The sequence below is a fragment of the Pseudophryne corroboree genome, chromosome 1 (assembly GCF_028390025.1).
Source record: "Pseudophryne corroboree isolate aPseCor3 chromosome 1, aPseCor3.hap2, whole genome shotgun sequence".
Lineage (NCBI taxonomy): Eukaryota > Metazoa > Chordata > Amphibia > Anura > Myobatrachidae > Pseudophryne > Pseudophryne corroboree.
In genome coordinates, this window is record NC_086444.1 from 219,386,157 (window position 1) to 219,398,773 (window position 12,617).

The following is a 12,617-nucleotide window of genomic DNA, read 5'->3' on the forward strand; positions in this document are numbered from 1 at the left end:
TGAATTCGACTCCTGTGATCGAAGGGCATATAGATAACAAGTATCTATAGGACGTGCGATTGGACTGCACCTCGGTGTGTGTGATATGCGGCGCAACGTGATACCATTTGCGTTCTTTTCACAATTGCGTCCTCTTACATGCCGTGTGGAGCATACGCAGAGGTGATTTGTGTAAAGTAGAAGGAATTTTTCGCTGACTCTCTCTCAGGAAATATTCCTGGTGGAAGTCCTTAGGAAGGCTTGGTGACGTTTACAAGGCAGAATTCCTGTGGAAAGAAACCACAAAGAACAGGCTGATTTTTAACCGCCACTGAAAAAGGTGGCGTATTGATTTATTGCTGTAGATATGTCAATACTTACAGTGCAGAGGGGCCTGATAGAGATACCTCACTGGGTACGCGGTGGCCACTATTGGAGTGAGTCGTGGTACTGCCAGCGGAGAAGGAGTTGGTGAGAGAACTCAGAGGACTTTCACCGTTTGCTCGTATTGTTCATTTGAGGATTGTGTCAAAAGTCCGCAATGGGAACCAAGTGCACAAGCGAGAAACGTTCGGCATCCAGGGTTCAGGCTGGAGAGCGGAGGCCAAGAGGGCCCACTTGGTTTATAGGGTGTGGGAAGTATGGTCCACACGGTGAGGCTTTTTTTTGTAATGATTGGGTAAAAATGAAGATGAATGAATGAACATAATTTCCTAGGGTTGGTGGCTTTGATCCTGAGGTATTGCAGGTAGTATGTTTAACCAAAGTCATATAAGACAAGAACGAAAACAAGAACTGTTTGAACTTGTAGCAACAATAAATAAGTAGAAAAAAGAGAAAGAAAGTACACCGCCATATGTGGATGTGGAAGCAGTTACAGCCAGCATGCATACTATAGAAAATAATAAAAATAAAAATATGAAATATGTGACTGTAACCTACGTGTATATGTACTAATGAATGTCAAAGTGTTATTTAGGAGGAGATGGTGACCCAACTCTGGTTTCAGCCATTTCTCATGCACTCAGAGGAGTATCCAACTGGTAAAAGAGGAGCTGTAGCCTGTAGGGGAAGTGGTTGAGACCAGTGGAACTGGTAAGTATAGAGTCATTCAAGTACATATATAGTAAAACCCAAAAATAAAATAAAAAAACAAGAAAGTAACATCATAAATGGAGAATATCCTGTCCACACATTAGTATTTGCCAGTAGGAAAGCGGATAGAGATAGGGTAACCCCAAGGTATTTCTTTTAAAATTACCACATAAGAAGTATTAATTTCTAGTAATGCCCTAGTCTGTATAAGCTTGGAAATGTTTGATGGACCATGTACAGACCCTTAATACGGGATGAGAAGGATTGCATGACCTAGAAGCTTGTTGTTGTTTTTTTGCAGTACTAGAAAATTCTATATCAGGACAAGATCACTGGTAAACACTAATTCGACAAATGGGAGGAATGAGAGAAGTGCAACATTACCCTTTGACAAAACCTGCTGAAGTTATGATTGGGCCTCTATGATGCTAAACCCTTCTCTTTCTTTTCCTAGCAGCAGTGGCCTCTGACTAACTTAATCGACAGAGATTCTGTTATGTAAATTGAAATGTGAAATACATATATTGTACTCCCACTCAGCAAGTACAAGGTATGTTAGATACTCCTCAAAGACTAATGTTGCATTCCACTCTTCTAGATCCATGTCGATCACAGGTAGAGCAAAATTATCTCACAGATACTAGGTTCCCTATGAACTTAGGATGGACAGGACACTGGATTGATGGCTGAGGTAGTCCCAGTAGTGACACAGCAAGCACAAGCTTTAAGGGGGGTAGACCAAGTAGTTAATCAATTCCCCGTAGTGCCCAATCCAGTTGTCATTTTAATAAAATCCTCTCCACCTCTACAAACTTATCTGTCACCAACCTCTATTCTGTTTCTTCACAGTTTCCTCTTCACCTTTGCGTTCACACAGGGTGGTACATTACATGGACCTGATTCTCCCAAGATTTCGAGTGACAGCCTGAGTATTGTCTCCCAAGCCCTGCATGACTGTTTACAGTCCTTTCAGCCTAAGAATGGGTCGGTGCTGATACAATATGTTGATGACTGGTTCTTGTGCGCTTATTCATTTGAGTCGTCCCTGGCAGATACGAAGCAGTTTTTGTTTCATCTCTTCCAAACAGGACACCAGGTCTCAAAGGATAAACTGCAGTTGTGTACGACAAGGGTCAAATACCTGGGACGTAGTGCTGGTACATGATTTGAAAGTTCATACACCACACGCCGTATTGGTCCTTCAAAGTTCTGCCCAAACCCGGTATGTCTCATCAGCACGAAGGCTGCAGTTTGCCTTGTAATGCACAAAGGGTGGAGGATGAGAACAATGGTGAAGGGAAATTTTGTATAGACACTGATATGCATGATGGTATGGAATATCTGAATAAGACCTTTACTACGAGACCAGACATAAGTGACAGCCCGTTGGTGAACGCAGACCTGATATTTTCCTTTTTCTCCTCTAGAGATGTTTTTTTTTTTTTTTTGAGTGATGCTCTTGGTACTTTCACATTGCAAACACACAACAATTAAATTAAGATACAAATTTGTGTTCCCTACAGGAAAAGGAGGTCTGGAAGGTAAAGGGTTATGGTCAGGAGTCCTCAGGACTCTGGAGAGATGGACAAGGTAAGCCAGTGGCCCCCAGGATTTATCTCCCAGGCCTAGCTGAGGCGGCACATGGTCTGACTCACTTAGGGTAAGGAAGGTATGTGCAAATTGGTAAGAGCATATTGGCGTGCACTAGTGTTCTCTTCTCAGGCAAGCAGGAAAGCAATGAACTGTCTTACTTGCATGAGGAAGAACATTTGGTAAGGGAGTACCAACAGAGCCATCCCATACTCCTCCTGCAGACGGACCTTTTTCAGGTAACACAAATCGACTGTAGGAATTTGAATTATGTATTGGTGTGCACTGGTGTTTTCTCAAACTGGGTAGAGGCATTTCCTGATGCCACAAATAATGCTGTGTTTACCGCAAAGAAAATTGTGCAGAAATTTGTGTGTAGATATGGTATCCTTAGGAGTAGTAGCAAAGTGATAGCTTGAAACTGGTCTTTTGTGGTCACAGACACTGCCACTAGTGTTGTGTAGCATCGGAACCACTGCCAGATCCCCACTTAACGAATCAACCTCTTTGAATTTTTTATTTTTTTTGGAAGACAATCTCATGTCATGATCAATCCGAACCATGTTCAGAAATACACCAATGAGGTGACAGTACAGTACCTTATCGAGATGAGCCAGCATTTGTGAACTTGAAAAAAGAACTTGAAACTGTTGATTCCTGATATGCCAACTACTAACTGTCTTGATTGTGAACCAAGAGACTGTGTGATTGTTCTTACGCTCAGGTTGCCTAATAGTCAGGTGGGAAGGACCGTACCAAGTTTTGTTGACAGCACAATCCCAGTGAAAGTAGCCGAGAGAGAGACTTAGGTCCACGATTCCCATCGCAGGGAAGTCTGTAGTCCGGTAGGAACTCGTAACTGGAGTGAAATCGCAGAAGTATCACTCGAGAGTCTGTTCCATGAAGAATGAGAGGCGGCACTGTTGAACACTACCTGAGCATACTAAAGGATTACAGAAAGACCAGTAGTTGTAATGGATTTGCTATGGGCAAGATTTGTTTTGTTCTATCTTTTTTTTCCTGTTGACAAATATTTTTTTCAGGACATTCAATTTTTGTGAGGCTTTTCATGAGGAGTCGAGTGTGGGACTGGAACTGGTTCTGCAGGAAGGAGTGATCTCTTTATAGGATCCCAGGATCAGCCCATCACTTTTTTAAAGCCAGAGAAAATCAAAGGTCTAGTAGTTACGGAGTTCTGAGGTAACGTGATAGGCTATTGTCTGAGGAATACTGTATTTTGTAATTATTAGGACCCTATAATTGAAGATGAGTGCATCCAGAGATGTCAGTCTAGCAATAAGGCAGCATTTGACAGACCAGGAACGTGCAGTCAGGGGAGGCAGGGGAGGCACTGCCTCCCCTGTCATTACTGATTAAAATAACATAAAGAAGATACTTACGACACATATTCTGTGTCATAAGCATTTGCTTTATATTATCCTAATCGTCCGAGTCCTGTGTAAAAGTGTTTGGGAGGCACCGATCGTGGTGCCTCCCTGTCAGAAAGGGAAAGGTATGGGGAGCGGGGGGGCGGCGCGGGCGGGGCCTAGCAATGGGCATTAAAAGCCCATTGAAAAATCATGGGAAAGCGGCACCATTAGAGGTGCCGCTTTCACACAGGGACGTGCTTTCAACCCATGAAAGCACGCCCGTCAGTGAGGCCACAGTGATTGGCCAGCGGATCCGTCACTGGATCCGATGTCAATCACTGTTGTGGGCGCAGCGGAGGTGCGGGTGTCGACGGAGGTGCTGGTGGCGTGGGTGCGGGCGGCGTTGGTGCGGCGGTGCGGGCGGCGTGGGTGCGGCAGTGCGGGCAGCGTGAGTGTGGGTGGCGGTGCAGAGTTTGAGCAGCGGAGCAGTAACCCATTTCAAAAATGGCGCCTCAGCGTCATTTTTTAAATTGAAGATGGCCTCCGTGAGCCAATCACGGCTAACCGCGTCATGGCTCCGCCCCCTCTGGCTGACTTATATAAGTCAGCGCGAGGATGCTGCTGTCAGTCCGACGGCGGAGGAGGAGCGGAGAAGAGCGCCTGAAGGTTAAAGACGCCGGAAGTCCTGGATGGGCGGCGGCTATGCAAAAGAGCTTAGCAGCCGCCGCCCACCAGGTGAAGACGCTGGAAGCCCTAGGGAAGGTGGGAGCCATGCAAAAGAGCTTTAAGGCCGCTGCCTCCCAGGTGAAGACGTCAGAGGAAGTCGCTGGAAGCCCTGGGGAGGTGGTGCCCCCCCCCAGGTGAAGACGCCTGAAGCCCTGGGGAAGCGGCGGCCATGCAAAAGTGCTTAAAGGCCGCCACCCCCAGGTGAAGACCCTGTGCAATAAAACTTATTTTTTAAGACTGTGTGGTGTTTTTATTTTAATATTTTCTTTACAGTTGGGCAACAGGTGCCAGCAGGCCATTTATGTCTGGGCATGCTGGCACTTGTGGTTCTCCAAGTGCCAGCATGCTGGGGCAGGCTTGCTGGGACCTGTAGGCCACCTGTAAAGAACAATATTACTATTCTTTACAGGTGGACAACAGGTGCCAGCCGGCCCATTATGTCCGGGTATGCTGGCACTTGTGGTTCTCCAAGTGCCAGCATGCTGGGGCAGGCTTGCTGGGATCTGTAGGCCACCTGTAAAGAACAATTTTAACAATGAACCCCGCACCCACCGCCACCAGGGGTGCGGGGCATAGCACTGGGCTATCAGCCCAGTGCTGGTTATTGCTCGGGAGGGGGACCCCATGTTTTTTTTGGGGGGTCCCCACTTCTGAGGAATTCCAGCCCTGGGCTGACTAGTTTGTGGGTAGATTAATGCTATGGCAGGGGGACCCCATACCGAGTGTATCCCCTGCTATGGCATTACTCCCCCTGGCTGGTTCTGCCTGGTGCTGGTTTTGTGAATAAAGGGGGGGGGGCTACGCTTTTTTCTCTCCCTCTATGGGGGGGGGGTGCTTGTGCCTCCCCAGTCACTGACTTCACCGCACGCCACTGTGACAGACATCCCTTGAGTGATTACCACTCATTAGTGGGTAAGGCCTTAAACCAAACGGAATGTTGGATGTGCTCACAGGTACCTCTAAGACTAAATAATGCAGGATTAGTGCCATATTCTTTAGAGTTAGCTGAGGTACTTGAATGACACGGGGGTGGGTACCCGGTGGACAAGGAATATAATATAACTAGACTCCCTAGTCTTAAAATCCACAAGTACCATAGATAAATCCCTGGTATGTTTAAATCTCACCAATTTCAGGAAATCAGGAAATTGGTAGGTAATCAGGAACAATCAGACAATGGCTATTCACACATAGCAGATAAAGAGCTCATTAATATATGTGAAAGGAAGGTTTATGAATGGCTCTCCCCGAACTCCGAAGGTTTATGTTATCTAGTAGGACACTACTAATAACCCTTGTTCAATGATGAAACGCACCTAGAATACGTTCCAGAAATGGAAACAATGTTAAGAGAGTGATATGAATATATACCATGAAAATTTTATATGTCTCTTTCACGATTTGTTTGTGTTTTCTTTTCTCCCTCTACCCATTAAAACCTCTATTGAATCCAAACATCAGTGTGCAAAGACGTAGGCACATGTATGTGTGAAACGTTCATTCAAATCAAACATTATAGGCCATAGCACTGTCCCAGCATACTCTATAGGTTGAATGTCATCCCACACCCAACCAGTGGTCCCGTGACTGCCGATTGCATATAGAGGATGTCTCGTCCTCCTCCCTGTCTTCCCCAAATATAGTCAATGTCTGATTTACGAAATGAATACATACGTGTGTCTAGGTCACTGACTATGTGTTTGAAATATTTTTCTTCTGTTAATAATTCATGGCAGTTATTGTTTACTGCCCAAAGGTGGACTGTCGAAGTAAAAAAAATTACATACAGAAAACATACAAACTCCACATGGATTAGGTGCTGTGCATGTGAATATACGCAGCGTGCACAGCGATATATGGTAGCATATGCATTCACACAGACAAGCCACAAAGATATATTCAACACATATTTCATACCACACATAGATTAAACATGTCAAGCACTAGACATTATAATGTTTTAAATTATATAATGGAGTATAACATCATATATATGTATTAATGGAACAAGATAAACATGTCATGCTTGGTGTCAAAGTGATCAAGGGCATGAGTGTGTTGGTTTGATGGCAGTGGGTAGGTTATAGCAAATTGCAATGAGTAGTTATGATTAAATGTAGGAATATGAAGTCATTCTAATGAGACTCAAAAGGACATTCATGAAAGAAAGCATGTGTCCAGGAAACCAGAGGCCAACCCCTATGATGTCTTCTTCAAGGCTTGCATATGAACTGACCAATGACACATCATGAATGAGAAAGTTCCCTCCCCTGGACCAATATCAGAAGACATGTACTACCCCAAAATACGGGTGGTCTTCTGTTTGCCGGCGGTCGGGCTCCCGGCGCTCAGTATACCGGCGCCGGGAGCCCGACAGCCGGCATACCGACACTTATTTTCCCTCGTGGGGGTCCACGACCCCCATAGAGGGAGAATAAAATAGTGTGGCGCGCGTAGCGCGCCACCGTGCCCGTAGCGTGGCGAGCGCAGCGAGCCCGCAAGGGGCTCATTTGCGCTCGCCAAGCTGTCGGTAAGCCGGCGGTCGGGCTCCCGGCGCCGGGATGCTGGTCGCCGGGAGCCCGACCGCCGGCCAGCCGTAGTGAACCCCCAAAATACATAGTATATAGCTGATTGCAGACACACAAGAAACTCTGTTTTGCTGTTATTCTGCTGCTGTTCAGTTGCTGTTTGTTGGTGTGGGGGCAGATTCTAAAATGTAGAGGACGGTGCCGAAATGTGTGCGTGTACTTGTTTTCTCTTAAGGGATGTAGTGTTTGCGACGTACAACGCACTTTATCGTATATGGTAATAAGATGCGCCTTGCATCCGCAACATATATTAACACTGGCATTTTAAATGTTTATTAGAAATATATTTGACTCTAACAAGAGGAATGCTGACTTTATATGCATTTCTGGTGCATCCAGGTACCATTAATTTGATTTATGCAAGCATACAGTAGGAGTTGCATGTTCATAGCACAACAAAAACAAAACAGAAATTCTTGAATTCTCTAAACATTTAATTTATTTTGAAAAACCTGAGCATCCCCCATTGTTTCTACATATACCGTAGATGATTCATGTTATATAAATGCATTAAGATAATAAGGGGATATATGGTATCATTTGTTTAAGATCTGAAAATATAAATAAAGGTAAATTAAGGTTACAGTTTTGTCTTTTACTCTGGCTGCTCACTGGCATTTCAGTAACATGACCTGGATATGTTAGTGACATACTTTCTATTAAACACACTGATTTTTTTGTAACATGTGCTAGCACAATATCTTTGATGCTCTGCAGAAACACAAAATAGATCATTTAAAATTGTCACTAGATTGGCAGTCTAGCGCTCAATATTTCCATCTGTTCGCCTAGCTACTGGGTATTTGGCACTGTGTTATGGCATATAAGGGATGCATTAGTTAATGTCAACCTACTTAGCTTCTAACTGTGACTGAGCTGTTTGTGGATTTAAACCTTGACCTTTTCAAACTGTGCAGCTGAGGTCCAATGCTCGTTTGGTACTTTAATCAAATTTGCATTGAGGTGAGTCAGGTCAGATTTATGCATAGTACTGGGTAAGCATACTGAATTAAACTGAAATATAAGTATGTATATGAATAATCAATTGTACCATCATCATATATACTACAAATGTGCAACCTGAGTGCTCATTGAGCAACAGTCTCTATTTTCAAGCTTCAGTCCCCCCATGGGCAATATCTCCACTGGTCTACTTCTCCACCCTTTTACTTTATATCTCAACCCCCATGTCATTTAGAGGGGAATATGTAGTAAGCCTTGAAAAGTGATACAGTACAAGGCAATCAGCCCCTAACTGCCATGCTACAGGCGGGGTTTGAAAAATGACAATTAGGAGCTAATTGGTTGGTACAGTAAATTACTGTGTAATTTAGCACTTTATCACTTTTACATCTGGCCCCTAGTTTGTTAAATGTACAGTAAATCAAGCAAGTCATAAATAGAGATGAGCGGGTTCGGTTTCTTTGAATCCGAACCCGCACGAACTTCACTTTTTTTTTCACGGGTCCGAGCGACTCGGATCTTCCCGCCTTGCTCGGTTAACCCGAGCGCGCCCGAACGTCATCATGACGCTGTCGGATTCTCGCGAGACTCGGATTCTATATAAGGAGCCGCGCGTCGCCGCCATTTTCACACGTGCATTGAGATTGATAGGGAGAGGACGTGGCTGGCGTCCTCTCCATTAGAATAGATTAGAAGAGAGAGAGAGAGAGAGAGAGATTGTGCAGACAGAGTTTACCACAGTGACCAGTGCAGTTGTTGTTAAGTTAACTTTTATTTAATATATCCGTTCTCTGCTATATCCGTTCTCTGCCTGAAAAAAACGATACACAGCAGTCACACAGTGTGACTCAGTCTGTGTGCACTCAGCTCAGCCCAGTGTGCTGCACATCAATGTATAAAAGCTTATAATAATTGTGGGGGAGACTGGGGAGCACTGCAGGTTGTTATAGCAGGAGCCAGGAGTACATAATATTATATTAATTTAAAATTAAACAGTGCACACTTTTGCTGCAGGAGTGCCACTGCCAGTGTGACTAGTGGTGACCAGTGCCTGACCACCAGTATAGTAGTATATTGTTGTATACTATCTCTTTATCAACCAGTCTATATTAGCAGCAGACACAGTACAGTGCGGTAGTTCACGGCTGTGGCTACCTCTGTGTCGGCAGTCGGCACTCGGCAGGCAGTCCGTCCATCCATAATTGTATAATTATATACCACCTAACCGTGGTATTTTTTTTTCTTTCTTTATACCGTCGTCATAGTCATACTAGTTGTTACGAGTATACTACTATCTCTTTATCAACCAGTGTACAGTGCGGTAGTTCACGGCTGTGGCTACCTCTGTGTCGGCAGTCGGCAGGCAGTCCGTCCATCCATAATTGTATTATTATAATATATACCACCTAACCGTGGTTTTTTTTTCATTCTTTATACCGTCATAGTGTCATACTAGTTGTTACGAGTATACTACTATCTCTTTATCAACCAGTGTACAGTGCGGTAGTTCACGGCTGTGGCTACCTCTGTGTCGGCAGTCGGCAGGCAGTCCGTCCATCCATAATTGTATTATAATATATACCACCTAACCGTGGTTTTTTTTTCATTCTTTATACCGTCATAGTCAGTCATACTAGTTGTTACGAGTATACTACTATCTCTTTATCAACCAGTGTACAGTGCGGTAGTTCACGGCTGTGGCTACCTCTGTGTCGGCACTCGGCAGGCAGTCCGTCCATCCATAATTGTATTATAATATATACCACCTAACCGTGGTTTTTTTTTCATTCTTTATACCGTCATAGTGTCATACTAGTTGTTACGAGTATACTACTATCTCTTTATCAACCAGTGTACAGTGCGGTAGTTCACGGCTGTGGCTACCTCTGTGTCGGCAGTCGGCAGGCAGTCCGTCCATCCATAATTGTATTATAATATATACCACCTAACCGTGGTTTTTTTTTCATTCTTTATACCGTCATAGTGTCATACTAGTTGTTACGAGTATACTACTATCTCTTTATCAACCAGTGTACAGTGCGGTAGTTCACGGCTGTGGCTACCTCTGTGTCGGCAGTCGGCAGGCAGTCCGTCCATCCATAATTGTATTATAATATATACCACCTAACCGTGGTTTTTTTTTCATTCTTTATACCGTCATAGTCAGTCATACTAGTTGTTACGAGTATACTACTATCTCTTTATCAACCAGTGTACAGTGCGGTAGTTCACGGCTGTGGCTACCTCTGTGTCGGAACTCGGCAGGCAGTCCGTCCATCCATAATTGTATTACAATATATACCACCTAACCGTGGTTTTTTTTTCATTCTTTATACCGTCATAGTCAGTCATACTAGTTGTTACGAGTATACTACTATCTCTTTATCAACCAGTGTACAGTGCGGTAGTTCACGGCTGTGGCTACCTCTGTGTCGGCACTCGGCAGGCAGTCCGTCCATCCATAATTGTATTACAATATATACCACCTAACCGTGGTTTTTTTATACCACCTAACCGTGGCAGTCCGTCCATAATTGTATACTAGTATCCAATCCATCCATCTCCATTGTTTACCTGAGGTGCCTTTTAGTTCTGCCTATAAAATATGGAGAACAAAAAGTTGAGGTTCCAAAATTAGGGAAAGATCAAGATCCACTTCCACCTCGTGCTGAAGCTGCTGCCACTAGTCATGGCCGAGACGATGAAATGCCAGCAACGTCGTCTGCCAAGGCCGATGCCCAATGTCATAGTACAGAGCATGTCAAATCCAAAACACCAAATATCAGAAAAAAAAGGACTCCAAAACCTAAAATAAAATTGTCGGAGGAGAAGCGTAAACTTGCCAATATGCCATTTACCACACGGAGTGGCAAGGAACGGCTGAGGCCCTGGCCTATGTTCATGGCTAGTGGTTCAGCTTCACATGAGGATGGAAGCACTCAGCCTCTCGCTAGAAAACTGAAAAGACTCAAGCTGGCAAAAGCACCGCAAAGAACTGTGCGTTCTTTGAAATCCCAAATCCACAAGGAGAGTCCAATTGTGTCGGTTGCGATGCCTGACCTTCCCAACACTGGACGTGAAGAGCATGCGCCTTCCACTATTTGCATGCCCCCTGCAAGTGCTGGAAGGAGCACCCGCAGTCCAGTTCCTGATAGTCAGATTGAAGATGTCAGTGTTGAAGTACACCAGGATGAGGAGGATATGGGTGTTGCTGGCGCTGGGGAGGAAATTGACCAGAAGGATTCTGATGGTGAGGTGGTTTGTTTAAGTCAGGCACCCGGGGAGACACCTGTTGTCCGTGGGAGGAATATGGCCGTTGACATGCCAGGTGAAAATACCAAAAAAATCAGCTCTTCGGTGTGGAGGTATTTCACCAGAAATGCGGACAACAGGTGTCAAGCCGTGTGTTCCCTTTGTCAAGCTGTAATAAGTAGGGGTAAGGACGTTAACCACCTCGGAACATCCTCCCTTATACGTCACCTGCAGCGCATTCATAATAAGTCAGTGACAAGTTCAAAAACTTTGGGTGACAGCGGAAGCAGTCCACTGACCAGTAAATCCCTTCCTCTTGTAACCAAGCTCACGCAAACCACCCCACCAACTCCCTCAGTGTCAATTTCCTCCTTCCCCAGGAATGCCAATAGTCCTGCAGGCCATGTCACTGGCAAGTCTGACGAGTCCTCTCCTGCCTGGGATTCCTCCGATGCATCCTTGCGTGTAACGCCTACTGCTGCTGGCGCTGCTGTTGTTGCCGCTGGGAGTCGATGGTCATCCCAGAGGGGAAGTCGTAAGCCCACTTGTACTACTTCCAGTAAGCAATTGACTGTTCAACAGTCCTTTGCGAGGAAGATGAAATATCACAGCAGTCATCCTACTGCAAAGCGGATAACTGAGTCCTTGACAACTATGTTGGTGTTAGACGTGCGTCCGGTATCCGCCGTTAGTTCACAGGGAACTAGACAATTTATTGAGGCAGTGTGCCCCCGTTACCAAATACCATCTAGGTTCCACTTCTCTAGGCAGGCGATACCGAGAATGTACACGGACGTCAGAAAAAGACTCACCAGTGTCCTAAAAAATGCAGTTGTACCCAATGTCCACTTAACCACGGACATGTGGACAAGTGGAGCAGGGCAGGGTCAGGACTATATGACTGTGACAGCCCACTGGGTAGATGTATGGACTCCCGCCGCAAGAACAGCAGCGGCGGCACCAGTAGCAGCATCTCGCAAACGCCAACTCTTTCCTAGGCAGGCTACGCTTTGTATCACCGCTTTCCAGAATACGCACACAGCTGAAAACCTCT